Consider the following 10,987-nt stretch of genomic DNA (forward strand, 5'->3'; position numbering starts at 1 on the left):
GTGGAAAGGCTTTGGGGAGTCAGGAAGTGAGACAGAATACCCAGCCTCTGACCTGCTCCTGTTGCCGCAGTATTTATGCTTTTTTTTTTAAATTATTCGTTCATGGGATGTGGGCATTGCTGCCAAGGCCAACATTTATTGTCCATCCCTAATTGCCCTTGAGAAGATGGTGGTGAGCCATCTTCTTGAACCGCTGCAGTCCGTCTGGTGAAGGTGCTCCCACAGTGCTGTTAGGGAGGTAGTCCCAGGATTTTGACCCAGCGACGATGAAGGAACGGCCGATATATTTCCAAATCAGGATGGTGTGTAACTTGGAGGAGAGCGTGGAGGTGGTGGTGATCCCATGTGCTTGCTGCCCTCGTCCTTCCAAGTGGTCTTTGGAACAGAGGAGGCTGAGAAAAGACCTTATTGAGGTGTATAAAATTATGAGGGTCCTAGACAGAGTGATTAGGAAGGACCTGTTTCCCTTAGCAGAGGGGTCAACAACCAGAGGGCATAGATTTAAAGTAATTGGGGGGAGGTGGAGGGGATATGAGGGGAAATCTTTTCACCCAGAGGGTGGTCTGGAACTCACTGTCTGAAAGGGTGATAGAGGCAGAAACCCTCACCACATTTAAAAAATACTTGGATGTGATTTCTCAATCCAGGCATTTGAACCCACACCGACCTGAGTCAGAGGCGAGAGTACTACCAACTGAGCCACAGCTGACTGGGTGTTGAGGAAGGACAGAATGGACAGGAAGCGATGGTGTAGCTCAAGTAGGGTGGTCCCTTTGAAAGTGCTGTTCCTCAATTTTTGGCTGCGCTTCAGTCCCACATTCTTGATCTTGGCCTTCCCGGTGTGGAGGGGAGCGGGTAATTCGGAGGGCCTCCTCATTGAACTGGCCCTGGGCAGGGCCAAGATGGCCATTAATCAGTCCAGGCAGCGCGCGGTTAAGGGGAGCGTTCGATCTGACTGGCTGCCTCTCTTCAGCGGTTATGTTCGTGCCTGGATGTCCCTGGAGATAGAGCACGGATGGTCCACCGGTACGCTCGAGGGCTTCTGTGACCGGTGGGCACCGAACGGACTGGAGAGCTTCATCACAACCCGGAATCGTATTTTAATTTGATTTATTAAGTTTAATTTAAGTTTAGTTTAAGTTACAGGGCTAGAACCTCCACTTTTGTGCTTAGTGGCCAAAAATAGGCGTTATTTTCTGCGTGGGCGGTAAAAAAGGGTTTTCACATCGCCGGCTTCTCGCCCATTCTCACCGCACCTAGTCTCCATTTTTGAAAATGGGTGTTACTGCGAGTGATATGAAATGGACGGTAGCGTTACATTTTTTTGACTTTCTGCCATAAAGTGTGGCCGTCCTTAGCAACGGCATGGCAACGCTAGATTCCCGTGATTCAGGAGGTCAAGGTTCATCATGACATGCGCAGAAGAGGAGACAGAGAGAGAGGGGGCTCAGAGGCACTGAAAGCGTGTGTGTCTGTGGTGTGTACTTGTCTGGCTGTTGTGGGAGGCACGAGGGAGATTCACCAGCAGCAAAAAGCCCACTAAACACCAAGAACATAGTCGGCACCGAGTTTTTGTCCAACAAATAGATATAACATGGAAGAGATGGAGGAGGCCCTGGAGCTGGTAGCCAGGAACACTGGTGGCAGAGGGCTCCCAGCGTTCCCAGAGCGTGGCACTGCACCCCAAGGTGCCGCAGCCCCATTGCCAACCACACATGAGAGCCAGCAGCAGCATCTTACTTCTGGCTCGGAGCTGCTCCCACCTCGGGACCGTCCTCTCCAGTATTCGTCCAAGCAGTGTTTCTGCCGTCAACCCCACCCCTCCCCACCTCCCCAATGAAACATCGCCTGAGGAGCTCCTCGGCTAGGTGGCTTGGAGTCAGGAGGGGAAGGGAAAGTGGTAGAGGTAGGGAGGAGAAGCGGGGTGGGGGAAGGGTTGGTTCGCACAGAAATACTGATGATATCAGACTAATGTTCGGTTTAAATGTTTTTTTATAACAAAACTTTGTAACGCATTGGCTCAGATAACTACACCGTTACACGCTGGTGATTCCTTAACATCACAGGGTATAATGACACTTAACTTCAATCAACTTAAACTTTAACTGTCACCAAGGTGATGCCCACCATTGATGTATCACTTGCACACTCAACAGTGTGGCAGCCTTGTAAATAACACCAACGTTCTTTCAGGCAAAGCGATCATTGATGAGCTCCTGACGTAAGGCCCTTGCAGCTATCATGCCACCATGGGCCCTTTCATGTGGTCTACAGGGGGGAGGGGTCATGGCTTCAGTGTCAGCCTGATTGTCTGGGCCGATGTCAGCGTCCGCCTCCTCGTCCTCGAAATGGACGAAACAAGAGCGAAGCAAGAGCCCAGCGATGTGATATTGCCCAGCGAAAGCTCAGCGACGGTGAAGGCCAAAGCTTCCCTAGCAACTAGCTTCTGCGCATGCGTGTTTTTTTTTTGGTGGATATGTTTTCCCGCATTTCAGGAGGTCAGGGGTTATCCACACATGCGCAGAAGGGGGAGAGAGATCGAGAGGGGATAGAGAGAGAGAGATAGAGCGAGAGGAGGAAGGCAGAGATAGAGAGGAGAGAGAAAAGAGAGAGAGAGAGAGAGAGAGAGAGAGATAAAGAGATAGGTAAAGAATATGTCTGACAGTGATGAAAGTGTTAGAGATGTGGAGACGGGGAGGAAGAGTTCCAAACACTCTTCGGATGAGGCCAACGAGGCCCTTGTCGCGGAGGTCCACTCCCGGTGAGCCTAATTGACCGCGGGGGAGCGTGATGGAAAACCAGCACCACGGGCATACCATCAGATATGGAACGACTCGTTTAAGGCTCTGTTTGATGATTTGTACTGCCTGCTCTGCCTGCCCATTGGAGGCTGGTTTAAATGGGGCCGAGGTGACATGTTTATCCCATTGCGGGTCATGAATTCTTTAAATTCGGCACTGGTGAAACATGGCCCGTTGTCACTGACCAGTATGTCAGGCAGGCCGTGGGTGGCAAACATGGCCCTCAGGCTTTCAATGGTGGCGGTGGCGATGCTTCCCGACATTATTTCACATTCAATCCATTTTGAAAAAGCATCCACCACCACCAGGAACATTTTACCGATAAACGGGCCTGCATAGTCGACATGGATCCTCGACCATGGTCTGGAGGGCCAGGACCACAAACTTGGTGGTGCCTCTCTGAGCGCATTGCTCAACTGAGCACATACACTGCATTGCCGTACACAGAACTCTAAGTCAGAGTCAATACCAGGCCACCACACGTGGGATCTGGCTATCACTTTCATCATTACTCGGGTGTGTGCTGTGGAGATCCGAGATGAACATCTCCTTACCCTTTTTAGGTAGCACTATGCGGTTACCCCACAACAGGCAGTCTGCCTGCCTAAATGGACAGCTCGTCATTTCGCTGCTGGAACGGTTTGATTGGCTCTTGCATTTCAACGGGGAGGCTGGCCCAGCTCCCATGCAGTACACAGTTTTTTTACTAGGGACAGCAGAGGACCTTGGCTGGTCCAAGTCCTAATCTGGCAGGCTGTGACAGGTGATTTATCATTTTCAAATGCTTCCATGACCATCAACAAGTCTGCGGGCTGCGCCACCATCAACAAGTTTGCAGGCTGCGCCATTTCCACCCGCGTGGTGGGCAATGGTAGCTGACTGAAAGCATCCGCACAGTTCTCGGTGCCTGGCCTGTGGCGGATGGTATAGTTATACGCTGATAGCGCGAGTGCCCACCTTCGTATGTGGGCTGAGTCATTAGTATTTATCCCCTTGTTTTCAGCGAACAGGGATGTGAGGGGCTTCTGATCGGTTTCCAGCTCAAATTTGAGGCCAAACAGGTACTGATGCATTTTCTTTACCCCGAACACACACGCTAATGCCTTTTTCTCAATCATGCTGTATGCCCTCTCGGCCTTAGACAAGCTCCCGGAAGCATAGGCGACCCAGGTTGCAACTTCCCCGCAACGTTAGCTTGTTGTAATACATACCCGACTCTGTACGACAGACGCGTCACATGCTAGCACAAGTCTTTTACATGGGTTATACAATACAAGCAGCTTGTTGGAGCATAAAATGTTTCTGGCTTTCTCAAAAGCAATTACTTGGTTTTTCCCATACCCAGTTCTCACCTTTGCGCAATAACACATGTAGGGGCTCTAAAAGGATGCTTAACCCCGGTAGGAAGTTACCAAAATATAGTTGAGGAGTCCCAGGAACGACCGCAGCTCCGTGACGTTCTGTGGCCTGGGCGCGTTCCTGATAGCCTCTGTCTGTGGGCCGAATGCCGTCCGCTGCAATCTTTCTCCCCACAAACTCCACTTCTGTTGCCATGAAGACACATTTTGACCTCTACAGCCGCAGCCCTACGCGATCCAGTCGCTGGAGGACCTCCTCCAGGTTTTGTAGGTGCTCGGCGGTGTCCCAACCCGTGACCAATATGTCGTCCTGAAAGACCACCGTGTGTAGTACCGACTTGAGTAGGCTCTCCATGTTTCTCTGGAAGATCGCTGCAGCCGACCGAATTCCAAACGGGCATCTGTTGTAGATGAACAGTCCCTTGTGTGTGCTGATGCAGGTGAGGCCCTTCGAAGACTCCTCCAGCTCCTGCGTCATGTAGGCCAAAGTCAGGTCGAGCTTGGTGAACGTCTTGCCTCCTGCCAGCGTCGCAAATAGGTCGTCTGCCTTAGGTAACGTGTATTGGTCCAGTAGCGCGAAACGATTAATAGTTACTTTATAATCGCCGCAAATCCTGACCGTGTCATCACTTTTGACTACTGGAACAATCGGGCTGGCCCACTCGCTGAATTCCACTGGGTAGATGATGCCCTCGCGTTGTAGCCTGTCCAGCTCGATTTCCATTCTCTCCCTCATCATGTGATGTTCCACTCGTGCGGGTCGTGCCTCTGGGACCAAATGGATCCGCACCTTTGCCCCGGAAAAGTTTCCAAAGCCTGGCTCAGAAAGGGAAGGACATTTTTTCAGAACCTGGGTCCATGAGGCCTCACCGACATGTGATAGCGCTCGGATGTCATCCCAGTTCCAGCATATTTTGCCCAGCCAGCTCCTTCCAAGCAGTGTGGGACCATCGCCCGGGACAATCCAGAGTGGCAGTTCGTGCACCGTGACCTCATAAGTGACTTTGACCATGGTGCTGCCCAGGACAGTGATAAGCTCTTTGGTGTACGTTCTCAGTTTCGTGTGGATGGGGCTCAGGGCTGGTCTGAATGCCTTGTTGCACCACAGTCTCGCAAACATCTTTTTACTCATGATGGATTGGCTAGCGCCAATGTCCAGTTCCATGGCTACGTGTAAGCCATTCAATTTTACGTTTAGAATTATAAGTGGACATTACGTCGAAAATGTGTGCACCCCGTGTACTTCAGCATCTGCCTCCTCTCTCTGAGGCTCGAAATTGCTTTGATCCACCATGGACCGATCTTCCTCTGCCACGTGGTGGTTAGCAGGTTTTGTAGAGCTTGCAGCTCGTTAGAGGTGCCCCATTGTTCCACAGCTCTTGCAAACATACCCTTTGAAGCGGCATGATTAGGCTGAATGGAAGCCTCCACAACACCAACAAGGTGTGAATTGCCTTGCATTCATCCTTTGTTGCGGACTCTGAGTCATCTGGGTCACCTGAGGCCTGCTGGCAGTTGCAGACTCGTGGCTTCTGCCCTGTACATTTCTGCTCGCAAGCGCAGTTCCAGTTAATTTATGAACATTGCTAGCACTTGTGTGCTGGGAGATTTGTTTCGTGTTATCACTGGTGGACATAAACGCCTGTGTTATTGCAATGGCCTTACTGAGGGTCGGTGTCTCTGCAGTCAAAAGTTTTCATAGGATGGTCTCGTGGCCAATGCCCAGTTTAAAGAAGTCTCTGAGCATTTGCTCCATGTAGCCATCAAACTCACATTGTCCTGCAAGTCGCCTTAGCTCGGCGACATAGATCGCCACTTCCTGACCTTCAGATCGCTGGCATGTGTAGAACCGATACCTCGCTGTCAGCACGCTCTCCCTCGGGTTAAGATGCTCCTGAATCAGCATACACAGCTCCTCATACGACTTATCTGTGGGTTTCACCGGAGCCAGAAGATTCTTCATGAGGCTGTAGGTCGGTGCCCCACAGACTGTGAGGAGGACCGCTCTCCTTTTTGCAGCGCTTCCTTCTCCGTCCAGCTCGTTGGCTACAAAGTACTGGTCTAGCCGTTCGACATAGGCTTCCCAGTCCTCACCCTCCGAGAACTTCTCCAGGATGCCCACAGTTTGCTGCATCTTTACATTGGATTCGTATTCTCGTCGCCAGTTATTGTGTTCTGCACACAGGGAGGTTAAAGTAATAGTGACCTCAGTCTTTAATAAGACACACCAGAGTGAGGAACAGGCCTTAGGGGCTGGCTTATATACAGTGCTCCCAAGGGATGCTGGATCCCTTGGGGCTTCAAGGATGAGCTCCCTGGTGATGAAACATGGGAGTGTATGCTTTACAGATACACAATACGTACCTCCCCCAGAAATGGTCCCAGTGCCTCAGGAATATAAAGCCATCGCACCTACACCCTCTCTCCAGCCACACATTCAATTTCTCTATCCTCCTATTTCTGTACTTACTAGCAGTAATCAGGAGATTACTACCTTTGAGGTCCTGCTTTTTAATCTCTCTCCTAGCTCCCTAAACTCTGCATCCAGGACCTCATCCCTCTTGCTATCTATGTCATTGGTACCAATATGGACCACGACCTCTAGCTGTTCACCCTCTCACCCCCAGAATGTCTTGCAGCCGCTCGGTGACATCCTTGCCCTTGGCACCAGGGAGGCAACATACCATCCTGGCATCACGTCTGTGGCCACAGAAACGCCTGTCTGCACCCCTGACTATCGAATGCCCCACCACTCTTCCATTCTTCTTTCTGCCCCCCTGTGCAGCAGAGCCACCCGTGGTGCTGTGGACTTGGCTCTGGCTGCACTCCCCAGAGCCACCATCGCCCTCACCAACACTCAGTACAGAGTACTGGTTGGAGAGCGAGATGGACTCGGGGGACTCCTGCACTACCTGCCTTGTACTCCTCCTCTTCTGTCTGGTGGTCACCTGTCATGTATGTAACCAGAATGTAACACCACTGTATTACTGTATACACTCAACCTAGATGCACACCTTGACCACAAGGGGTGAACTTGTGGGAGACACTCCTTACCTGATCACACAGGTATAAAAAGGGAGGTCCCACGCAGGGTCATGGTCTTTGGAGTCCTATGAATAAAGAGTTAAGGTCACAGAGTGACCTTGTCCTCAGAATGTGCCTCATATAGTTTCATACTGTAGAGTAAGGACTTTACATTGGCGACGAGAAACGGGAATTCACGACCCACGAGAATGGCCACCGGTAGCACAGAGGAACGGTACTGTGTTGGGGAAGACTGGGACGATTTTGTCGAGAGGCTTCAACAAAGCTTTGTCACGAAAGAATGGCTGGGGGATGCAGCGGCCGACAAGCGAAGGGCTCATTTTTTGACCAGCTGCAGATCAAAGACTTACGCGCTCATGAAGGACTTACAAGCACCCGAAAAGCCGGCGGACAAAACCTTTGAAGAACTTAGCAAATTGATCGGGGAGCACCTCAAACCGGCGAGTAGCATACATATGGCCCTACACAGATTCTATACCCACCGACGTCGTGAAGGACAGAGCACACTGGACTTCGTAGCGGACCTCCAGCGTTTGGCCAGCCTCTATGTTCACAGGCGCCTGCAGGGGGGGAAGATGCTAAGGGACTTCTTTATCGAGGGCATCGGTCATGCGGGAATTTTCCACAAATTCATTGAGACCAAGGATTTGACCTTGGAAGCGGCGGCTTTGATAGCTCAAACTTTCATGGCGGGGGAGGAAGAGACGAAAATAATATACGCGCGCAATTCTGCCTCTAATGCAGCGACGGATCAGGGAGTCAACATCATCAATGTGACTCAGAGCCCCGCAGGCAGACACTCCCCAGGCAGCAATATATCCCAGAGTAGGACTTCAACAGAGACAACGGCAGGCTGAACGGACATTCACGCCATTACAGTGGAAAATGCAGCCTGGGATGGGGCCATTGACACCCACCAATAGGGTACTTAAGAACAGTCAAAGGGACAGTCAACGCGGAATGCCTGGCCATAGTCCCTTTGTTCCCAACAATGGAAACTTTAACTCATGCTGGAAGTGTGGTGGAAAACACTCAGCTAGATCTTGCAGATTCAACAGTTTGTCTGCAGGAACTGCAATCTCAGTGGCCACTTAGCTCGAATGTGCAGGAAGTCTGCAACCAGACTAATATATGAAGCGGATGGACCAGAAGAGGGTTCTTTGAGGCAGGATGACTTTTGGGGCAAATCGATGGATGCCAAGGTTCAGCGAGTTCATGTGGCGAATATTCACAGTTCATACACCAAAACGCCACCAATGATGATGAGGGTTTTAGTAAACGGTATCCCAGTATGCATGGAGCTGGACACTGGGGCCAGCCAGTCACTCATGGGCGTTCAGCAATTTGAGAAGCTGTGGCCACTTAAAGCCAGTCGACCCAAATTAGCACGTATTGAAACACAATTACCGACTTACGCTAAAGAAATAATTCCGGTGCTAGACAGTGCAATGTTGGCTGTCACACACAATGGGTTAGTGAATCTGCTGCCGCTCTGGATTGTCCCGGGCAATGGTCCCGCCCTGTTGGGGAGGAGCTGGTTAGCCGAGATGAACTGGAAATGGGGGGATGTTCACGCAATGTAATCTGAGGATCGAAGTTCGTGCTCACAAGTCCTACAACAATTTGATTCACTATTCCAACCTGGCGTTGGGACTTTCAAAGGCACTAAAGTAGTGATACACATCACCTTGGACACCAGGCCAGTGCACCACAAAGCCAAAGCGGTGCCGTATGTGATGCGGGAAAAGATCGAGAGCGAATTGGACCGGCTGTTGAGAGAGGGCATCATCTCGCCTGTTGAATTCAGCGACTGGGAGAGCCACATCGTTCCCATCCTAAAAGAGGATGGCTCTGTCAGGATCTGTGGTGACTACAAGGCCACCATCAATCGGGTGTCCCTACAAGATCAATATCCGCTCCCGAGAGCGGAGGACCTCTTTGCCACGCTGGCAGGCGGTAAGCTGTTCACCAAGTTGGACCTCACTTCAGCCTATATGACCCAGGAACTGGCCGACGAATCTAAACTACTGACCACCATCACCATGCACAAGGGACTGTTCGTTTATAACAGGTGCCAGTTTGTCATTCGATCAGCGGCCGCGATTTTTCAACAAAACATGGAAAGCCTGCTTAAATCCATTCCTGGAACGATAGTATTCCAGGACGACATCCTATCACGGGTTGAGACACCGAGGAATACCTCCACAACCTGGAGGAGGTGCTACGCCGACTGGACCAGGTAGGCCTGTGACTCAAGAAGTCTAAATGTGTGTTCTTAGCTCCTGAGGTTGAGTTTCTGGGCAGGAGGGTTGCTGCAGATGGGATTATGTCCACCGAATCCAAAACAGAGGCGATTCGACGAGCACCCAGGCCCTGCAACACATCGGAGTTGCGTTCATTCCTGGGACTGTTGAACTATTTCGGGAATTTTCTGCCGAACTTGAGCACGTTATTAGGCCGCTACACGTGCTCCTGCGTAAGGGTTGTGATTGGTTTTGGGGGGACTGTCAGGAATGGGCTTTTGATCGGACGTGAAACCTACTTTGTTCAAACAAGTTGTTGACCCTGTAAAAAATTGGTTCTGACATGTGATGCATCGTCCTATGGGGTTGGGTGCGTGTTGCAGCAGGGCAATGCTGAGGGTCAATTACAACCTGTGGATTATGCCTCCAGGTCGCTGTCTCAAGCAGAACACGGATATGGGATGGTCGAGAAGAAAGCGCTTGCATGTGTCTATGGTGTAAAAAAAATGCATCAGTACCTCTTTGGCAGGAAGTTTGAATTAGAAACGGACCACAAGCCATTAACATCCCTGTTGTCAGACAGCAAGGCTATCAATGCCAACGCATCAGCTCGCATACAGCAATGGGCTCTCACGCTGGCTGCTTATGACTACTCCATCCGGCACTAGCCCGGCACTGAAAATTGCGCTGACGCGCTCAGCAGGCTTCCGCTGGCCACCACTGAGGGGGCAGCGGAGCAAAATGCTGAGATGGTCATGGCTGTCGATGTCTTTGACAGCGCAGGCTCCCCCATCACAGCCCGCCAGACCAAAATCTGGACAAACAGAGATCCCCTCCTAGCCCTGATTAAGAAATGTCTCCTGACTGGGGATTGGGCGCCCGCACACGGAGCATGCCCTGAGGAGGTCAGACCGTTCCACAGACGGATGGATGAGCTCTCCATCCAAGCCGACTGCCTACTATGGGGCAGCCGGGGTAGTTATGCCCCAGAAGGGCAGTGAGGCATTCATCAGGGAACTCCACGGCGAGCACCCAGGCATTGTGCTGATGAAGGCCATTGCCCGGTCACACGTTTGGTGGCCCGGAATTGATTCAGACCTGGAACACTATTCGCAGGTGCACGACGTTTGCCCAGCTGGGTAATGCCCCCAGAGAGGCCCCACTCAGCCCATGGCCCTGGCCCACCAGGCCATGGTCACGCATTCATGTTGACTACGCAGGCCCGTTCATGGGTAAGATGTTCCTTATTGTGGTAGATGTGTACTCGAAAGGGATTGAGTGCATCATTCTGAATTCATGCATGTCATCCACCACCGTGGAAAGCCTACGTGCGATCTTTGCAACCCATGGCTTGCTGGACAGGCCGGAATCACCACAGGTGACAGACACTCACGTCAGTGTCCAACAACCAGAGCCCCAACTGCGACGCTCCACGAGGGAGCATAGACCACCTGAAAGACTAAATCTATGATCCCAATAAGACTTTGCTGGGGGGGGGGGGGGGGGGTGATGTAACCACAATGTAACACCACTGTATTAC

This window comes from Pristiophorus japonicus, chromosome 22 (assembly GCF_044704955.1).
Source record: "Pristiophorus japonicus isolate sPriJap1 chromosome 22, sPriJap1.hap1, whole genome shotgun sequence".
Taxonomy (NCBI): domain Eukaryota; kingdom Metazoa; phylum Chordata; class Chondrichthyes; family Pristiophoridae; genus Pristiophorus; species Pristiophorus japonicus.